Source organism: Astyanax mexicanus, chromosome 19 (genome assembly GCF_023375975.1).
Source record: "Astyanax mexicanus isolate ESR-SI-001 chromosome 19, AstMex3_surface, whole genome shotgun sequence".
Taxonomy (NCBI): domain Eukaryota; kingdom Metazoa; phylum Chordata; class Actinopteri; order Characiformes; family Acestrorhamphidae; genus Astyanax; species Astyanax mexicanus.
This window is the reverse complement of record NC_064426.1, coordinates 39,195,671-39,217,542: the sequence shown is the minus strand read 5'-3', so window position 1 is coordinate 39,217,542 and position 21,872 is coordinate 39,195,671. Positions and strand designations below refer to the sequence as shown.

General features: G+C 39.6%; 2 protein-coding genes and 1 long non-coding RNA gene across 4 annotated transcripts in view; 1 reads left to right on the top strand and 2 right to left on the bottom strand.

Moving 5' to 3' along the window:
* elof1 (elongation factor 1) overlaps window positions 1-21,872 on the top strand; it is a 515,825-nt gene that overhangs the window by 311,977 nt on the left and 181,976 nt on the right. The gene's annotated exons all lie outside the window — the stretch shown is intronic.
* Window positions 1-21,872, bottom strand: part of LOC111191035 (Na(+)/H(+) exchange regulatory cofactor NHE-RF2) — a 95,052-nt gene that overhangs the window by 58,874 nt on the left and 14,306 nt on the right. The gene's annotated exons all lie outside the window — the stretch shown is intronic.
* On the bottom strand, window positions 16,477-18,968 carry LOC125784345 (uncharacterized). 2 transcript variants are annotated; one of them, XR_007427130.1, is made up of 4 exons: window positions 18,264-18,968; window positions 17,472-18,173; window positions 17,292-17,336; window positions 16,477-17,246 (listed from the first exon to the last, which is right to left on the bottom strand). It is a non-coding gene; the product is annotated as an uncharacterized LOC125784345 (long non-coding RNA). The 2 variants fall into 2 exon arrangements; XR_007427129.1 differs by having other exon boundaries at window positions 17,292-18,173.

The window sequence follows — 21,872 nt, the reverse complement described above, 5'->3', positions numbered from 1 at the left end:
GAAAGCTTTAGCTGTTATCAGGGCAGCGAGTGACACAGTTTAACTGCAGGCACTGGACTGGCAGCCACGGTTCTGCCGGCTCCACTGACGCTCGTATCCTGAGTTCCCCAGTGACCCCGACCGGCCAGCGGCTAACGCTGAGAATTACGCTGAGTATTACTCTGAGCGTTACGCTTAGTATTACTCTGAGTAATACGCTGAGCGTTCCCGAGACCGGAGACAGGGTGAGATCACTGCTCCCCGGGTTAATGAGGGGAACGACCCCCCCGGTGCCGACTGTCATCAAACCGGCTGGAGAGGAACGGTTGGGGGCACATGCCTTTATTCTAACACTGCCTGCACTCTGAACCTAAACACCCCCTAAAACCTGCCATTCTTCCCTTAGAGACCCCCTGAAGCCCTGACCCCCTCCAGAGCTGCACATCTGGATCAAACACAGCTGCCTCTCTCTCTGTTCAGTGTCTGTACACTTCTGTAATGTAACTTTAAAGTTGCAACTTTGCTAGAAAACATTTAGTTTTGCTCTTATTCTACCCCATTACCTGCATTATCCAATAAAAGAAAAGAGACAGAAAAACAAGTGATTTAGATAAAAGCCTCCAGACTGATGTCAACCCGTAAATTAGCTTTCATGGCCACGCTCACCTTGGCTTGCAACCGCCTACTCCAGAGATGGGTGGTAATCCTCCACCCAACTAAAACAGCCTGAAACAGGAGCATCATAGATTTTATTTGTGATTAATCACAGATTAATTTAATATTTTTTTTAAAACAACTGACACAACTGATGTGAACATAAATTTAAGTATCTATTATTAAGAGCTTCATCTTAAAGGAGAAGTCCAGTTTAAAATTGACTTTTGGTGTAGTAAAACATGATAAAAATTACTAGCCATTGTTGAACAACCCACCTCTGTTTTGTGCAGTTTGTCCAAACAGGCTTTAGAATGGGTTTCAATGGGGCATATTTTGCCCGTGCAGATAAATCACTTTTTACACTGGCTCAGAGTAGCTCCACACCTTATTGGTAGAATCCAAAACAAGGCAATGAGAACTTGGCGGCACCCTGTGATGTAGTTTATGCTACAGGTTGTAAACAGTGTTGTTTAATAAGCTTCTTTAAAGTTTTTTAAGTTATTAACGCCTCGTTTTAAATGTCAGGGCTCTCCAGTTTCTAGCAAGGAGGTGTGGAGCTACTATGAGCTGGATAGCGGTGTAAAAAGTTATTTATCAAACTGTTAAAATTTCTGGATCTCTGAACGCTGTGGGAGAACGGAGGTGTGCTATTCATCAAAGGTAAGAACTTTTCATCATGTTTTACTACAGCAAAAGTCCATTTTACACATTAGAGTTCTCCTTTAAGAAGAAAAAATGTGTGATTAATTGTGATTAATCACATAATTCTTTGAATTCTGTAATTTAGTTCCAAGGTGAAGGGTTGTACTCTAAAACAAGGGGGGTAGGGTACATAAGAGAAATCAGATTGACCCCATGTCCCCAACAGAGACCCCTTGAGGCCCTGCAACTCCCCCCCCCCCCCCCCCCACCCCCGAGCTGCACATCTGGATGCAACACAGCTGCCTCTCAGTTCCCCCACAGATGACCCTGAGCCGGGGGGAGAGAAACAGGGTGCTGTGACCAGGGGGATCCATCAGTGAGCTTACAGGAACCCAACATTAACATCTAATATATTATATCTAATACATTATATCTAATAGATATTATCTAATACATTAACACAGAGTGAAGAAGCAGCTCTTGCTCTTCTGAATTCAAGCTAAATTGGTCAAAAAATGGGGGATCCGGGTCCTGTGTTTTCTGCTCACGAGAAGCAGTGACTACTTAACTACAGTTCTTGAACCTTCATGTCTTAAAGTAATTTTTTACTTTTCTGTACTTAGTTGAGTTGGTTAGTTAGTTGTTTCTTGCTTCTCATAATCTGGATTAGAACATTACTCTATAAATATTCACTATTCACTGTATACCTGTAACTCTACCTCTTCACTACTTTACTTTAACTGATGCTCTCAAACCTTTACATTAAGAGACAAGAAATTCAAGTAATTAACTCTTGACGAGTTCAGCACAGCTGTTAACTGAAAGCTTAACTGAATTCCAGGTGACTCTACCTCATAAAACTGACGGAGAAAATCCAGCAGAGATGTGCAAAACTGTCTAATCTAAGCAAGAAGTGCTTCTTTAATAAATCTAAAATATAAAACATATTGTGGTTTGTTTAGCACTTTTTTGTTTACTAAATAATTCCATATGTTTTTCTTCATAGTTTGAATGACTTTAGTACTTATCTACAATGAAAAAAACACCTTAACAATTTAAGGTGTGTCCAAACTGGTACTGTACTGGCAAAAGTCATGGGACACATCAGTAGTCATTGCCAGTGTACAATATCTGCTTCTAGAAACCAAAATATAAATTTATCACACTAAAACTGAAACACTCTGCCTGTATTAGCAGGTTGCAGGCTGTAGTGTTTAACAGGCAGCCAAACACAGAAACACACACAATAAATACCAAAACACACAGCACGGCACCATGAGGTTTTACAAACTATCTCCCACCCATAATGACAGGAAACATCTTTTCTGCGTTAGTGTGCCTTTAAAAGACCAGTAGGACCAGTACGAGGGCATCATACAGCCACGGTCACATGATGAGAGGACAGGGGCCACAAACCAAAAAATATTCACCCAGAACATCAAGAAAGAAAGCAAAAACAAAGCCTGGGCCTGCAGGAGTCGTACTCTCCATCAACTGTGTGGAGAGGCCAACCACGAGAAACATTTAAAGGAAAATTAGGGGCGGAATATCATTGAAAAGTGACTTTATTTCAGTAATTCAGTTCAAAATGTAAAACTCAAATATTATATATTTCTCCACTCTTCCTCCAGACTCTGCTCCCTTGATTTACAAATGAAATGTAAAATTTACTGATGATCAGTGATGGTTTGGAGAGTCATGTCTGTCATCTGCTGGTGTTGATCCACTGTGTTTTATTATCAAGTCTAAAGTCAGTGCAGTTTTGTTTTCCCACAAAATAAATCTTACAGCACTTCATGCTTCCCTCTGCTACTGACAGCCTTTATGAAAGATGAAGATTTCATTTTCCAGCAGGACTTGGCACACTGCCCACACTGCCAAAAGTACCAATTGATCTTATATAATATTCAAATTTTCTGAGACACTGATTTTTGGGTTTTCATTGGCTGTAAGTCATAATCACCAATAATTAAAGTAATAAACGCTTAAAAATCAAAATCACTCTGTGTGTAATACATCTATATAATATATATAGAGTTTCATATATGGCTATCATCAAACACTGTTAACATTGTCCTAGTAAATATGAACGCTCTACAAATGGTCTGCAGGTGTTTAACACACTGCTGAGAGGCTGTTTGTTTATTCACTATTCCTGGCATTTTTACAAGCGTGATAAGAAGCAGGCCAGGACACACACACACACACTCACACACACTCACATGCTAGTATTTGAACAATGTAAGGACATGGCAGTCAACTTGTCTGTTACTGTGATAAAGCTCATTAAAGTGTATAGCAATCTCCAAAAGCCAAAAGTCATGGGACACAAATTATTATTATGTCCCATTATTTTTGCCATGCCCATGGAAAGCTAAAGAACACCACAATGGTCTGTGCAAAATGTGTGTGTGTGTGTGTGTGTGTGCACAATGCACCATGGACTGGGGAATGTCTAATCCAACTGGCACCCACTGTCAGGCCTCGCTCCATTTTCAATATTTAATCTATAATTAATAAATAAGTCGCCTTGCCATGAGCATATTGAGTGCTCGGCCTCACTCACAAGATAACTCCAAAGGACTTATACAGATGTGGGCATTCCCAAGTTCCCACATTAAAATACGACTACCTTTATAAAGAGTATATAAATTCAAGAGTTTTAAATTGGGTTATACATGCTTTAAAAATCAATAATAAAAAATTAAAGCATTACTGCTATACTGTTATATACCAATACGTTTTACAACAATTAAATTGAATTAATATTGAATGTTAATTTAGTCATTTACTATGTGAAGGTGTGCCACATTAGCATTACTGGTTAAAGCATTTATCTGAGCAGTTTTAAAAAAAACTTATTTACAAATTTAAAGCTGACTTTATTCTAGAAAGATCTGAACTTTGTGGTTTAAGTGGTTATTAATGATTTTTTAAACATTTATAATTAATATTTAACCAATAATATATTTCATTCTAATTCATTGAATATCCCTTTTAAATGGGTTTCTTATTTTAAAGTGGTACACAAATATTGTTTCATTGTCATTTTCTAAAAGATGGAGGTAAAGGCTGATATTTTGTCCATAGTTTCTATATAAGCTTAAATACAGCTCTAAAAAATAAAGAGAGCACTTAATAATTATGATTGTCTTTGATTTTACCAAATTGAAATATAGAGGAAGATGGATGATCACAAACCATCAAACCACCAAACTGAACTGCTTAAATCTTTGCACGAGGAGTAAAGCAGAATAAAGGTATCCAAAAGCAGTGTGTAAGACTGGTGGAGGAGAACATGATGCCAAGATGCATAAAACAAACTGTGATTAAAAACCAACCAGGGTTATTCCACCAAATATTGATTTCTGAACTCTTAAAACTCTTTATGAATATGAACTTTTTGTTTTCTTTGCATTATTTGAGGTCTGAAAGCTCTGCATCTTTTTTGTAATTTCAGCCATTTCTCACTTTCTGCAAATAAATGCTCTAAATAACAATATTTTTATTCGGAATTTGTTGTCTGAAATGTTGTCTGTAGTTTATAGAATAAAACAACAATGTTCAATGGTCTCTTAATTTTTTCCAGAGCTGTATAAGTCTAACCGATTTGTTACTCTATTTTTTTCTGGTTTAGGACAACATTTATGACCTGAGAATGCTAGAAGATGAAGATTGATATCTGGCTCCTGGAGCTCCAGCAGCGTCTCCTCTGAATGAGCAGTCTGTTTATAAGAATGTGACCCCTGACCTTGATGCAGGACCCCTGAGTTCAGAAACGTTTCCTCCTGAGGCCGATTCTCCCGAGCAGATCGAGTTACAGCGCGGTGCCAGCCTGCTCACAGCTCCGGAGGGCACCATCAGGTTTCAATATTTATCAAACTCTCCTCCACTTAATACCAGAGAACGAGTTTAAACTGCTGCTGAGGACGTTTCACTGCTTTCACTGTTTATATTCTAGCTATATTTAATAACTCTATATGCTTTATTTTGTTTTTTGAGCCGTTTCATGGTGGACCTGCTGCTATGCTTCGGATCATTGTCCTGCTGCAGAACCCAAGTAGACTTGAGCTTAAAGCCATGAACTGATGGCCAGATATTCTCCTTCAGGATTTTCTAGTAAAAAGCAGAATTCATGGTTCCATTAATTATATGATATACACTCCATATGAGTATGTTATACATTATTAATAACTTTTAATTTTCAACAGCCATTAATCAGCATAAATGACTTTTCATTAAATAAGAAAACTGGGAAAGTTTTTTCAGGTATGTTGCTAGTTTGTTGGTTGGTATGTTGCTGCTAAATGTGTGCAACTGTTTACAAGTGGTTGCTATGGTATCTCAGGCAGTTGCTATGAAGTTGATATGGTGTTGCAAATGAAACTGAATAACCTGTCATTTTAGTGTGGGAGGTTTCATGGCTAAATTAATAAATATAAATCTTCATTAATTGCACATTGCACCAGTAAGAGCAGAGTGTGAAGGTTCAAATAGCAGGGTAAGAGCACAGTTCTGCTCTAAATATTACAGTATGGGTGACATACCAGAGTTCAAAAGAGGACAAATTGTTGGTGCACGTCTTGCTGGAGCATCTGTGACCAAGACAGCAAGTCTTTGTGATGCATCAAGAGCCACGGTATCCAGGTTAATGTCAGCATACCACCAAGAAGGACCAACCACATCCAACAGGATTAACTGTGGACGCTGTAAGAGGAAGCTGTCTGAAAGGGATGTTCGGGTGCTAACCCGGATTGTATCCAAAAAACATAAAACCACGGCTGATCAAATCACGGCAGAATTCAATGTGCACCTCAACTCTCCTGTTTCCACCAGAACTGTCCGTCACCACAATCAATTATTGTGCTCTAAAACCAGGTGTTTCAGTTTCATTGTCCAACCCCTGTAGGTAATCACTGTCACATCTCAAATAGTCGTCAACATTTCCCCGGTGGACCAATAGAAACTCTCAAAAATGAATAAATAAATTTAAAAAATGAATTAAAAACTCGTTTTACACTGATTTTCATTGAACATTTTGATGTTTTTCCAAGCTGCTGTTGGAGATACATGGTTTTCATTGGACAGCGATGATATACACCATTCCACACCCAGCTATAAGAATTCCATTTACCATCAGCCCACTCACAGCACTGCTGCGGCTTCTGGACCTTCTGCAGCACTGGAGACGCAAATCAGAATCAATGACCTCAGGTTCACTGAAACATGTTCAAATTCACACACACACACACACACACACACACACACACAGATGCATCTTTATTTAAACAGATGTGTGGAGGCGAGTGAGGAACTGAGTTCTAATCTCACACTCCAGCAGAACACAGAACAGAAAGCCCACGTGAAACGAGCTCGACTCCACAGAACCACACAGGTCCATCTGAGGTTCTGAGAACCTTTCAGAATAATCCGGGTGCTCTGGTCCCGGCCGGCTGTCAGTTCTCACACTCAGGATCTCTCTCTCTCTCTCTCTCAGCACCTCCTCCGTCTCTCAGCTCGGACCAGATGTGTGCGATTCAGAGCGAGTGAGGTCAAGTGTGGGTGTGAGGGAGCGTGAAAAAAGCCAATTATTCAAACTCCATACAGAACACACGCCTGCAGAGCCGATACTGAGAGAGGAGCGAACACGATGTTCAGCACTGCATCTGCTCCATTAGGTTTATAATAATAATAATAATAATAATAATAATAATAACTACTGTAGAAAGATGCATTTCTTAAAAGAAACTGTTGGTTGCTAAGTGGTTGCTATGTGATTGCTTACCATAAGGTTGCTATCAAGGCTGTATAGTCTAGATGGAAACAGGGGTCCACGAGCACATAGTGGATTTTTTTTCGCCACCTGTTTTTTCTTAATCTTTGAAGTGTCTATTTTAAGATTCTGACAGGTAACAGGATGAAATAATGTCCCATGACATTTATTTTTAACCCTTTAATGCATCTATGCTAATTCTGAACGGGAAAAAAAATATGAAGAAAATGGCATAGCTCCTTGAGTTAACAACCTATACAGACAAATGAGCACACTTTTCCATACAATTCTGGGCCAAGGAATTTAACCGAATGGTTATTTTTAAGTTTTTTACACATTTTGACTTGATTTTGGGACAAAAATATAAAAAAAATGCAAAAAAATGTAAATTTGCCTGTATGTTTTCACATTACACTAAAATCATGTGCATTAAATATAAACATCTTGGGGTTTTTCTTAAACTTTGAAGTGTCTACTTTAAGATTATGACAAGTAACAGGACAAAAAATGTCCTGTGGGGCTTATTTTTAACCCTTTACTACACCTGTCCCAATTTCGAACCTGAAAAAAATATTAATTAATTGGCATAGCTCCTTAAGTTAACAACCTATACAGACAAATGAGCACACTTTTCCACACAATTCTGGGCCAAGGAATTTAATGGAATGGTTATTTTTAAGTTTTTTACACATTTTGACTTAATTCTAGGACAAAAATATCAAAAATTAGCAGAAAATGTTAATTTGCCTGTATGTTTTCACATTACACTAAAATCATGCGCATTAAATAAAAACATCCTGATATTTTTCTTAATCATTAAAGTGTCTTCTTTAAGATTCTGACAGGTAACAGGACAAAAAATGTCCTGTGGGGCTTATTTTTAACTTTTTACTACATCTATCCCAATGCCGAACCTGAAAAATAATCAAGAAATTGGCATAGCTCCTTGAGTTTACAACCTATACAGACAAATGAGCACACTTTTCCATACAATTCTGGGCCAAGGAATTCAATAAAATGGTTATTTTTAAGATTTTGACACATTTTGACTTAATTCTGGGACAAAGAGATAAAAAAAAATAGCAGAAAATGTTAAGGTCGCATGTAGGTTTTTACATTATACTAAAATCCTGTGCACTGGATAAAAACATTCTGAGATTTTTCTTAATCCTTGAAGTGTCTACTTTAAGATTCTGACAGGTAACAGGACAAAAAATGTCCCGTGGGGCTTATTTTTAACCCTTTACTACACCTATACCAAATCCGAACCTAAAAAAATATGTAGAAATTGGCATAGCTCCTTCAGCTAAAGCCCTATACAGTCAAATGAGCACACTTTTCCATACAATTATGGGCCAGTGAATTCCATAGAATGGTTATTTTGAAGTTTTTGACACACTTTGATTCAATTCTGGGACAAAAAGATAAAAAAAAATAGCAGAAAATGTTATGGTCGCCTGTATGTTTTTTTACATTATACATTATATTTACATTAAGAAAAGTCTACTTTTAGATCCTGACAGGTACTAGGATGAAAAATGTAATAAGCTGCAGAACTAATTGATGATAAAATCCAACAATGTACTAAAAATAAAGTATTAGTATAGTGTGGTACTAATAATTTTAATCCTCATTATCACCATTGAAGAGATCATAAAATCTCTGTCCCTCTGTCCCTTCCTCCTGAACATCTGTCCCCTCTACAATCAATCCTGTCTCTTCTGCTCTTGCAAAAATGTCAAGAGAAGGAGGGAAGATGGGGCAAACTGACCAGACCGGCTCCAACACCCCCTCTTCCATTGTCTTCTCCCAACCCGTGCCCTGATCGTAAGGGTTTGGCCTTTCAGATTTTGGCTGATCTGTCCTTTTTTAGCTGGAAACCCTGTAGTTTACTCTGTCTACTTTAAAACGTGCATCCAGGGCTCTGTTAACACCCACCATCTTTTGCAGCATCTTGGTTCTCACAGCATCAATGGAGGTCAGTTGGCTAATAGACATACATAACATTATCTCCTGCTGGAGCTCATTGCTGTCCTGCCACAATGTCGTTTTTTCTTTCATTTTAAAATGTCTAGTTGTGGTCTCTAGTATGAATGAATGACATGTGAGCCGTTTTTGTAAAAAAAAAAGTGCTCAGGTGTCTCTGTATAGCTCTTTTTTAATGGACTGTTTTAGGCGTGTGTCCAAAATGACCGGATTCCAGCTTTGCTCATGAATATTCATACATGCAAACAGCATGCAAATATCTCTCCTCTGATTGGCTAGGAGCACTGCGACGCCCCTCCACCGCTCTGCCGCTCACTGCCTCCCACCTCCTAACTGATGAGCGGTGATGTTGCGTCGCTTCAGCTCCGCCTCTGGGAGTTTCTCGAGCCAAGGTGGGCTGGTCTGTGAGTTTCTGCCTACGTAGGCAGAAAGATAATTCAAAATTCACCCGTTTTTCGGAGGGGGGGAGGGGGGATTTCTTTGCTTAGCTCCTGCAGACAATGGGGGCTGCAAAACAGTTTAATGTGCAGGTGTACACATTCAACTCGGAGAGACCTACTGTATTCCACAAAAAACAAGAAAAATCGGATTTTCGCGGAAGGTGAGCTTTAAGCTTTTCTGTATTTAGTAAACTATTACTGTTTTTTTTAATCAAATCTGAGTACAATGTAAAACTGTATTGAGATCAGAGACATTCACTAGCTCACTATGCAAGCCAGTTCCGTGGTCAAGAATCATGGTAAGGTTGACACTGCTGACATGGTAAAGGAGGTTCAGTAATGTGTCGGTGTTCAGGGTCCTCATCACACTGTACTTGTACCCCCACTTTACAGCTTGGTGGAGGTACAGGACAACACGGGTGTCTGTCTCCTCCTGGTTTGACTGCAGGGTGTGGATCTCTGAACCCTGAACCCTTAACAAAATGTATTTTTTTTTACACATACCTGTATATTGAAGACTCTACAATTCTAGCGTTCCATTCAAATGTTTTTATAGCATTTGGATATGTGATGACAGCTAATGTTAAGCACCGATAACTAAGGTCTGAGCCTTTTTCAACTTACTTACATTTGTTAAAGTTAGGCAATAGGATCTCATATACCCATACCACTGCCCTCACTTCTCTAGCCCAGATGCTGCCTCAGTGGTGGCCTTGATTGCTTTGTGTGCACACATTAGTGCTAGAAGACTTCACAAACTTCATGAAAGTTTCCAGCATCAATGGAGGTCAGTTGACCATGGACATACATAACATTATCTCCTGTTGGAGCTCATTGTTGACCTGCCACTATGTAAAGCTGGCTTAAAGCCATATCCATACAGATACCTAACATGGTTTGAGGCATTTCTTGCCAACATTGACCTCTCCCACCTACATCAAGCTAGGAGCTATCTCTAATCCCAGGGGCTCTCTCAGTACTGGACAAGATCATGGAGAAAACTTTCATGAAGTTTTCTGAAGTCTTCTGGCACTAATGTGTGCACACAAAGCAATCAAGGCCACCGTCTCCTTCAAGATAGAGATGAGGAGGTCACCTACCCTAAGGATGCACTCTTCATACTAGATGTCAATGCTCTTTTCCATATGATGACTAACCTTCAGCCAACATGTGGAGAGATTTGTATGCAGCTCTTAAACCATTTGATTCTCAAGCAGGACTTAATCTCCACAGATTGCTACCAGACAGACTCTGTTAAAGCCCAGGAGAGGGTCAGATGATTCTCCACTGAGAAAGTCATAATTGGTGGCCCATACACCCACAAATCTTGTGACTTTAAATGCTTTCTTAGTAATAAGGTAAATAAGAAGCAGCTATGTGATCTGCTTCTCAAGGTCTGGGGGAGCAATGAGGCAGCATCTGGGCTAGAGAAGTGAGGGCAGTGGTATGGGTATATGAGATCCAATTGCCTAACTTTAACAAATGTCCAAGTAAGTTGACTATAGTTATCGGTGCTTAACATTAGTCATCACATATCCAAATGCTATAAAAACATTTGAATGGAGTCTTCAATATACAGGTATGTGTAATTTTTTTTACATTTTGTTAAGGGTTCAGGGTTCAGAGATCCACGCCCTGCAGTCAAACCAGGAGACCCATGTTGTCCTGTACCTCCACCAAGCTGTAAAGTGGGGGTACAAGTCTAGTGTGATGAGGACCCTGAACACCAACACATTACTGAACCTCCTTTACCATGTCAGCAGTGTCAACCTTACCATGTTTCTTGACCACAGAACTGGCTTGCATAGTGAGCTAGTGAATGTCTCTGAGCTAGCTGGAGCTCTGGGATCTAAATACTGGAGCACTCTTCTGGGACACTATGCTGCACCAGTGTTCTTTTAAGAGCAAAGTCGAAGTAGCTCCCTTGAAGAAGCTGCAGCTTGGTACATTGTGGCAGGACAGCAATGAGCTCCAGCAGGAGATAATGTTATGTATGTCTATTAGCCAACTGACCTCCATTAATGCCGTGAGAACCAAGATGCTGCAAAAGATGGTGGGTGTTAACAGAGCCCTGGATGCAGGTTTTAAAGTAGACAGAGTAAACTACAGGGTTTCCAGCTAAAAAAGGACAGATCAGCCAAAATCTGAAAGGCCAAACCCTTACGATCAGGGCACGGGTTGGGAGAAGACAATGGAAGAGGGGGTGTTGGAGCCGGTCTGGTCAGTTTGCCCCATCTTCCCTCCTTCTCTTGACATTTTTGCAAGAGCAGAAGAGACAGGATTGATTGTAGAGGGGACAGATGTTCAGGAGGAAGGGACAGAGGGACAGAGATTTTATGATCTCTTCAATGGTGATAATGAGGATTAAAATTATTAGTACCACACTATACTAATACTTTATTTTTAGTACATTGTTGGATTTTATCATCAATTAGTTCTGCAGCTTATTACATTTTTCATCCTAGTACCTGTCAGGATCTAAAAGTAGACTTTTCTTAATGTAAATATAATGTATAATGTAAAAAAACATACAGGCGACCATAACATTTTCTGCTATTTTTTTTTTATCTTTTTGTCCCAGAATTGAATCAAAGTGTGTCAAAAACTTCAAAATAACCATTCTATGGAATTCATTGGCCCATAATTGTATGGAAAAGTGTGCTCATTTGACTGTATAGGGCTTTAGCTGAAGGAGCTATGCCAATTTCTACATATTTTTTTAGGTTCGGATTTGGTATAGGTGTAGTAAAGGGTTAAAAATAAGCCCCACGGGACATTTTTTGTCCTGTTACCTGTCAGAATCTTAAAGTAGACACTTCAAGGATTAAGAAAAATCTCAGAATGTTTTTATCCAGTGCACAGGATTTTAGTATAATGTAAAAACCTACATGCGACCTTAACATTTTCTGCTATTTTTTTTATCTCTTTGTCCCAGAATTAAGTCAAAATGTGTCAAAATCTTAAAAATAACCATTTTATTGAATTCCTTGGCCCAGAATTGTATGGAAAAGTGTGCTCATTTGTCTGTATAGGTTGTAAACTCAAGGAGCTATGCCAATTTCTTGATTATTTTTCAGGTTCGGCATTGGGATAGATGTAGTAAAAAGTTAAAAATAAGCCCCACAGGACATTTTTTGTCCTGTTACCTGTCAGAATCTTAAAGAAGACACTTTAATGATTAAGAAAAATATCAGGATGTTTTTATTTAATGCGCATGATTTTAGTGTAATGTGAAAACATACAGGCAAATTAACATTTTCTGCTAATTTTTGATATTTTTGTCCTAGAATTAAGTCAAAATGTGTAAAAAACTTAAAAATAACCATTCCATTAAATTCCTTGGCCCAGAATTGTGTGGAAAAGTGTGCTCATTTGTCTGTATAGGTTGTTAACTTAAGGAGCTATGCCAATTAATTAATATTTTTTTCAGGTTCGAAATTGGGACAGGTGTAGTAAAGGGTTAAAAATAAGCCCCACAGGACATTTTTTGTCCTGTTACTTGTCATAATCTTAAAGTAGACACTTCAAAGTTTAAGAAAAACCCCAAGATGTTTATATTTAATGCACATGATTTTAGTGTAATGTGAAAACATACAGGCAAATTTACATTTTTTTGCATTTTTTTTATATTTTTGTCCCAAAATCAAGTCAAAATGTGTAAAAAACTTAAAAATAACCATTCGGTTAAATTCCTTGGCCCAGAATTGTATGGAAAAGTGTGCTCATTTGTCTGTATAGGTTGTTAACTCAAGGAGCTATGCCATTTTCTTCATATTTTTTTTCCCGTTCAGAATTAGCATAGATGCATTAAAGGGTTAAAAATAAATGTCATGGGACATTATTTCATCCTGTTACCTGTCAGAATCTTAAAATAGACACTTCAAAGATTAAGAAAAAACAGGTGGCGAAAAAAAATCCACTATGTGCTCGTGGACCCCTGTTTCCATCTAGACTAGTAATGATTATTCAACATAATTAACAAATTTAATAATGTCTATTATAAAAATGTGTTGATTCCTAATTTTAGTGGATTACACACAGTTATGAAGACAGAACACAGTGGGGAAACAGTAAAGACTGCTCACTCCTCCGGTTCACACTCAGCTTGGTCGCCAAAAGTAACCAAGACAAGACAAGACAAGACAAGACAAGACAAGTCAAGACAACCATATGCAATGCTGTAAAAAAACACTTGTCCCCATACAGATTTCTTTAGTTTTTGCTTTTTTGCCATACATATTTTTTTTTTTTGTAAAAAATTTTTTTTTATTAAAAAATCAATATATATATTCTATATATCCAAACCTATCCAGCCCTGTGTGAAAAATAATTTGCCCCTAAACTTAATGACTTGGTTGTTCCACTCTTGACAGCAACAACTGCAATCAAGCTTTACCGATAACTACCACTGAGTCTTTCACATCCCCAGACCATCCCTCTACCACCACCATGTTTTACATTCAGAATCACAAAAACAGTTTTACAGTTTTATAATGAGACAAAAAACAGTACATAGTATCTAAGTATTAGTAATGACTAATGTAGCAATTATTCTAAATAGTTATAGTGTATGTGCTACTCGATTACAAACAACAGAAATCTATATTTTTTAATATTTCAATATTCAATATATTTTCTTTAAAAAATTTCACTAAACTTGAGAAAATCTTTGCATGTGCAAACATAACAAGGGGCACAGTGTCACTGGACAGCTTTACACGCTTGGAGGAGAATGCTAACTGCCTGATCAGTTGAATTCTTTGAAACTGGTTTCTGTGGCGTCATCATTGAAATATTGTTTGTTACTTAATCCTAATATTTTAATATTTTCTTTAATCATTTTCACTGGAGGAAAATCTTGAACATTGTGAACATAGCAAGGGGCACAGTGTCACTGGAAAGCTTTACACGCCTGATCAGTAAAATTCTGAGAAACTGGTTTCTGTGGCGTCATCACTGATATATGGTTAGATTGTTAGAGAAAGATGGCTTCTAATTTGATAAGCAGAGATTCTACAAGATCAGCCACTAAATTAAATATTGCTAAAATGTTTAGAATAGATAGAATACTATCTACTAATCTACTAATGCTTAAAAAGTCCCGTCCATAACAAATAGAACAAATTGGATTGCTGTGTGGAGAAACGTGGAGATCTGCGCAAGTGCAGTTGCCCATTCATGCTTTATCACAAACCTGCTGTGAGCTTTTGCCTTGTGTAAAGTCGTGCTAGTCGTGTAGTGTTCCTCGTGAGAACATGAACAAGTTCAAAGGTCACAAGTGTCAAATACTCTCAGTTACCCCAACCCCCCTCCCACTTTACCCTCCCCTGAGGAAGTGATGACACAGTTATGTTATTTCTCTCAGAATGACAGTCTGTCAAACAGTTTAACCCACAAGAATCTGAAGCAGCTCTCAGCCTCCACTGTTGCTCCATCACAGCTGATCAGTCAACAATCGGCTCTATTGTTTAGCCGGCTGCCGATGCACTGTGTTGTTTCTGCACGCTGTGCCGTCTATAGTGCTAATTAGCCCAATTACCCAGACCTGTGGAGTGAATCTGATGACATGGTGCTGGCTAATGCCCTGCAGTGCATCACAGCTCAGTGGGCACTTCAGTCTCAGAACTCAGAGTCATCTATCTAACAGAAAATGTTTTTTGTGCACCAGCTGGGGTCAAGAGTACACTCATCAACCGACAGCAATGAAACTTGGTGGGCAGTCGTGCCAGACTGTCATAGAGTGATTCAAAATGACAGCAGGTCATCTTCACTGACAAATCCCAATAAATTAACACAATTCTCACAACCAGAAGGTCTTTTGTGCGATGCTACATGATCTTTAGTGATGTTGCCATCTTAAGAGCTTTCCTTAAAGACACTAGAGCAGGGGTCACTAAAAGGCGGACCGCGGTCCGGGTCCGGACCCAGACGTTGTCCAATCCGGACCGATGAACTACTGAGAAGGATTTAATTTTGACCGCGTTCATTTAAAGCGGTGTAACTTTTCTTGTTCACACTGCAGCGACGTGACATCGCTCCAAATCGCTTCCTCCGCCTTTCTCTCGCCGCTTTGGGACGAGTCGCCTGAAAGAGCAAGCAGTTTACCTGCCTCCAGCAAGAATGTGTAGAGTTGTAGTTCAGTGCTGTGTATGAACGAGACTCTGTTCTATTTTTATCGCCCGGTGAACCCTGCTAAAACACCCAGTGCTCCCCTCTGCCAATCAGATCTGTGCAGAAAGCTGCCCCAGCTAGTGAATTGGGACGCGGCCGGGAAAATCCGCTTTTATAAAGAGCCCGAGAACTGGTGTAAAAACGAGAACGGGCGGAAAATAAAGACACTGGCGACAGTCCGGACCTTGAACTGACGAAATTTTCTCCAACTGGACCATACTGAATTCTAATTAAATACCCCTGCACTAGAAGTTACTACGCCATGTTCAGCTGCATCATCGCCAGGCCTTTCCCTGATTGAAAGTGTGGGGCGCTATTACTGGACGCACTATCAACACTCCCAAGCTGACCTATACAATGAAATGAGCAGGAACTGTGCATTCCATTAAGAACCTCTACAACTCTCTACACACTGAGACGTCTGGGAGGTTGATAAACATTACACGAGTTACACACAGAATTCCCATATCAGTCTATGATAATAATTAACTTTTATCAAGATCTGACACTTCTACTCTGGGTGTGGCTATTTCTGCACATATGAGTGCACATATGAGTATAATGTTTATAAAGGAATTCATTTTTTTCTTTTAACAGGGTATTAAGGTTTTTAAAGTATGTATGACCAAATAAGGAATCATTAATAATATTACAACTCATTTATAGGCCATTTATAAACCCTGTATAAAGATCATTCTTATTTTTAAAGTGGTAATGTAATTTACAAGTTAGCAGGTAAAAGAGGACAGAGAGAGAGACATTGAGAGAATGGAAGACACAGAAAGTAAAAGAGACAGAGAGACAGAGAGAGAGATAGTAAAAGAGAGACAGAGGGAGAGAGAGACAGATAGTAAGAAAAAGAAAGAGAGAGAGAAAGAGAGAAAGAGGAAGACAGATAGTGAGAGAGGCAGAGAGGCAGAAAGTAAGAGAGATGAGAGAGAGAGAGAGAAAGAAAGAAAGAAAGAAAGAAAGAAAGAGAGTAAGAGAGAGAAATACAGACAGAGGGAGAGTAAGAGAGAGAGACCGATAGTAAGAGAGCGATAGACAGACAGAAAGAATGAAAGGGGGAGAGAGACAGATAGTAATAGAGAATCACAGAAAGAGAAACAGAGAGTCAGGAAGAGAGAGAGAGAGAGAGAGAGAGAGAGAGAGATCAGAAATCACCAGGGTAAATAAGGACAAGCCGGTGCAGAATAACAGTCGACCCAGAAGAAAAACAGAAAGAAGCTTCAAAACAGAAAGAAAAAAGAGAAACTGGTGGGGAGAGTGAGACCACCACAACAATCCCAGCATCCTCAGCAAATCCACATGGCACATCAACAGCTGCAGGACAGTCGTCAGGCACAGCCAGTTCCTGTCTCTCTCTTCCTCCGTCTGTCTCCTCTCTACATCTGGCCGTCTGTTCTCTCGCTTCTCCAGTTCTCCATTCACACGCCTCTCAAAATCTACCAATTACACTGGACCTGCACTGTTCACACGCCTCTCAAAACCTACCAATTACACTGGACCTGCACTGTTCACACACCTCTCAAAACCTACCAATTACACTGGACCTGCACTGTTCACACGCCTCTCAAAATCTACCAATTACACTGAACCTGCACTGTTCACAAGCCTCTCAAAATCTACCAATTACACTGAACCTGCACTGTTCACATGCCTCTCAAAATCTACCAATTACACTGGACCTGCACTGTTCACACGCCTCTCAAAATCTACCAATTACACTGGACCTGCACTGTTCACACGCCTCTCAAAACCTACCAATTACACTGGACCTGCACTGTTCTCACGTCTCTCAAAATCTACCAATTACACTGGACCTGCACTGTTCACATGCCTCTCAAAATCTACCAATTACACTGGACCTGCACTGTTCACATGCCTCTCAAAATCTACCAATTACACTGGACCTGCACTGTTCACATGCCTCTCAAAATCTACCAATTACACTGGACCTGCACTGTTCACATGCCTCTCAAAATCTACCAATTACACTGGACCTGCACTGTTCACCCTTCTCTCAAAACCTACCAATTACACTGGACCTGCACTGTTCACACGCCTCTCAAAATCTACCAATTACACTGGACCTGCACTGTTCACACGCCTCTCAAAACCTACCAATTACACTGGACCTGCACTGTTCACACACCTCTCAAAACCTACCAATTACACTGGACCTGCACTGTTCACACGCCTCTCAAAACCTACCAATTACACTGGACCTGCACTGTTCACACGCCTCTCAAAACCTACCAATTACACTGGACCTGCACTGTTCACATGCCTCTCAAAATCTACCAATTACACTGGACCTGCACTGTTCACATGCCTCTCAAAATCTACCAATTACACTGGACCTGCACTGTTCACATGCCTCTCAAAATCTACCAATTACACTGGACCTGCACTGTTCACCCTTCTCTCAAAACCTACCAATTACACTGGACCTGCACTGTTCACACGCCTCTCAAAATCTACCAATTACACTGGACCTGCACTGTTCACACGCCTCTCAAAACCTACCAATCACACTGGACCTGCAATGTTCACACACCTCTCAAAATCTACCAATTACACTGGACCTGCACTGTTCACACACCTCTCAAAACCTACCAATTACACTGGACCTGCACTGTTCACACGCCTCTCAAAACCTACCAATTACACTGGACCTGCACTGTTCACACGCCTCTCAAAATCTACCAATTACACTGGACCTGCACTGTTCACACGCCTCTCAAAATCTACCAATTACACTGGACCTGCACTGTTCACACGCCTCTCAAAACCTACCAATTACACTGGACCTGCACTGTTCAGTGTTTTTTAGGCTTTTTTCTCGGTCACATGACATCGCGTTCAGTAGCTCCTCCATTTCCACTCACTGTTGTTGATGTTTACGTGGATCTCCGTGGGAATGCACGCCCAAAGTATAATTACGGTGTGCAGCAGTGGACAAATAGCTATTTTATTAAACGTGAGGAGACAAACTCAGAGTGGAGGATCCGGACGGGAATAAAATTACTGGAGGACCAGGGAGTTCAGAAAAAAACAGATACATAGATATAGATAATTCAGCCTGTAATTTTTATCTCAGAGGACGTCTGAGAAAAACATGTACATGGTCGTTCTGGACAGAGGACTCCCAAATAAAAGAGAAAATTTCCCCAGGACCCCCTGAGAAACTAATCCTGTCCTGACAGTGCTTTATAGTCTGATAAATAGTCCAATAAGTAAAGTTTAATGTACTCAAATACATTGGCTGAATTTATCTGTACGCTGCTGAAACTCCTCCCACACACACACCGTCCCACTGACCTGAGTGGGATCATTTCTTCCATTGAGTGATGATGTAACAGGAGCCCCCCCTCCTCCACCTGCTGCCCCCCCTCCCCCCGCCCCCCCAAGCTACACCAGCCTGAATGAGCAGCCTTGTGCCGAGACCTGGAGGAGATAAGCCGGCGTGGGGACGGCACCTGCTGCTGGAACAGCGAGCGGATGGAGGGAGGGATGGAGGGAGGGAGGGAGGCAGTGTTGGGTGATAGGCTAGAAGAATGGACCGTGCTGTTCTGTGTGCTGAGAAAGTGACACTCAACACTCTGCCCAGGCCGTGACCAGGCCAGCGCACGTCTTCAGCCAATCAGAAAAGAGAAGAGGACACAGGGGTGGTATAAAAAACTGTGGAGAGCTGTGGAGAGTGTTCCTTCTCTAACATAACAATAAAATACAATATATTTATGAAAATATAGTTTGGAGGTGTGTAGTGATGAACTCTGAAGCTACATGAAGTTTGGAGGTGTGTAGTGATGAACTCTGAAGCTACATGAAGTTTGGAGGTGTGTAGTGATGAACTCTGAAGCTACATGAAGTTTGGAGGTGTGTAGTGATGAACTCTGAAGCTACATGAAGTTTGGAGGTGTGTAGTGATGAACTCTGAAGCTACATGAAGTTTGAATTTTCACAATTCCCTTGGTTCTTCAGTTAACAAATACATTCAATTCACTGTGTGCATTAATATTATCCTTTAAGCTACAATATTAATATATTTAAACAGGGCTATAGTTACTGCTTGTGAAGTTTTTTTGCATCTCGTATCCAGAGTTTTAGGGAGTTTTATCACTTGTGCGGAATAAATTATTCTGTACCCAGGAATGATTCTGGGCTCGTCTGGGGGATGAGAGGAACGTTTTTCCAAGCTGTGGATCGATTGCGCAATTACATTCCTCTCTTTTTTTTCTCTAAGTGAATAATTACAAAAATGTTGGTTGTTTGCAGTTGTTTTTCTATTTTACTCAGATAGAAACACTCATACAGTGAGAAACAGCAGCAGGAGCTCCTCAGATAAATTGCTGTTCTCTAGCTTGCTATGCTTACTGGCTAGTGCTAGTTTTATGCAGTGCTTCGTAGCGCCTTTAGCGGTACGATGGTATGTGAAAAATGCATCCATTGGGATGTTAAACCTGGACTTCTTAGAAATTAATAAATTACCATAAAAATGGGTAAATTAACCAAAATAAGATTGAACATTTCTAAATGAACAAAAATAAGCAATGAATGCTGTGAACTGAATCCCACACTGTTTTAGTATAGTTCAACTCGAAGTTCACACTCAGACAAAAGGCAGCAACAGGCTGAATGTAGAAGATGAATTACGTCTGTTAAATCTTTTCCATCTAGAAGATGATTTGTGCAGCACCACAAAAGCACTTTTCTGTAATCACTAGACTTGCTGACTCACAATGTTTGGCTAAAAATATCTGGCATAGGAAATAAGCCGTGCTGAGTGGACCTGCAGGCTTTTATAATATCCTGAGCATCGCTTATTCTTATTCTTATTATTATTCTTATCAAACGCCCGTCATTCTGCAGCCGCTTTCTAGACATATGAGTCAGGACATCTGCCTGCAGAGGAAGCATCGTTTTCTTCCAGCCACAACTCAAGCTGTTTCACACGTCTGTGCATGTCTGGACTGACTGCATCACAGACAAGAAGATAGACAATGTTAGCTAATGAATAATATGAATATTAAATGTTGGACACCGTGGATGCTCTTCGGTCATATGTTAAAAAAACCCTCTGTAAAACTCAAGGACAAGCTTTCCAAAAAAATCTAAGGACATTTCTTTGGTTAGACGACTTAGAATGCTTTCTGTCCATCAGAAAAGGATTCTTCTGGCTGTTCTCACAGCAGCCAAAAAGACAATACTCAAACTCATCCTTTCGATTACAAACCTGCATGATACTGCTCATCTGAAACATACCACGGCTAAGATCAATGGAGTTAAAGCTAAAACAATTACATCCTGGTCTCAAACTGAAAAAGAATTGTTAAAATTAATGAGCACCTAGAAAGTTTACGATACATATGTTATACTGCTTTAACATACAACTTAACAGTAATTTGTGGTAGTGTTTTTCTTTCCTTCCTATTGTATCTAATTTTTGCATGTGTTACTCTGATTTTTTTCTGATTATTTTTGAAATAATAAAAAAAAAGATGCAGAGCTTTCAGACATCAAATAATGCGAAGAAAACAAGTTTATATTCATAAAGTTTTAAGAGTTCAGAAATAGATATTTGGTGGAATAACCCTGGTGGCTTTTAATCACAGTTTTTCATGCATCTTGGCATCATGTTCTCCTCCACCAGTCTTACACACTGCTTTTGGATAACTTTATGCTGCTTTACTCCTGGGGCAAAGATTCAAGCAGTTCAGTTTGGTTTGATGGTTTGTGATCATCGATCTTCCTCTTGATTATATTCCAGAGGTTTTCAATTTGGTAAAATCAAAGAAACTCATCATTTATATTATATATTAGATATTATTTTTTTTTAGAAGCTCTAGTATAAAATGCAATCGTTGTTTACAGCAGTTTACAGCGTGATTGAGAGCTCATGCTTCACTCAGTCGGCTGCGTCGCAAATCAACAGAAGAATAAACAGAGAAAGAATGCGTCGGAAAGGAAGCAGCGCAGGGCAGTAAAAACAAAACCGCAGCAGAACAACGGTGTCGTATATCTAACCTCACATACAGGCAAGACATGCACATGGCCACAAGGACTGCAAACACACACACACACACACACACACTCAAAAACACACTCAAAAAATGATGAGTAAAATTTACTTTTAAAAAATTTCACAATTTTCTGCATTTGCTTTTTTTAAGTCAATTTAATTTCAGATAAATTTAAGTAACTTCAACTCGGTTTCAAGA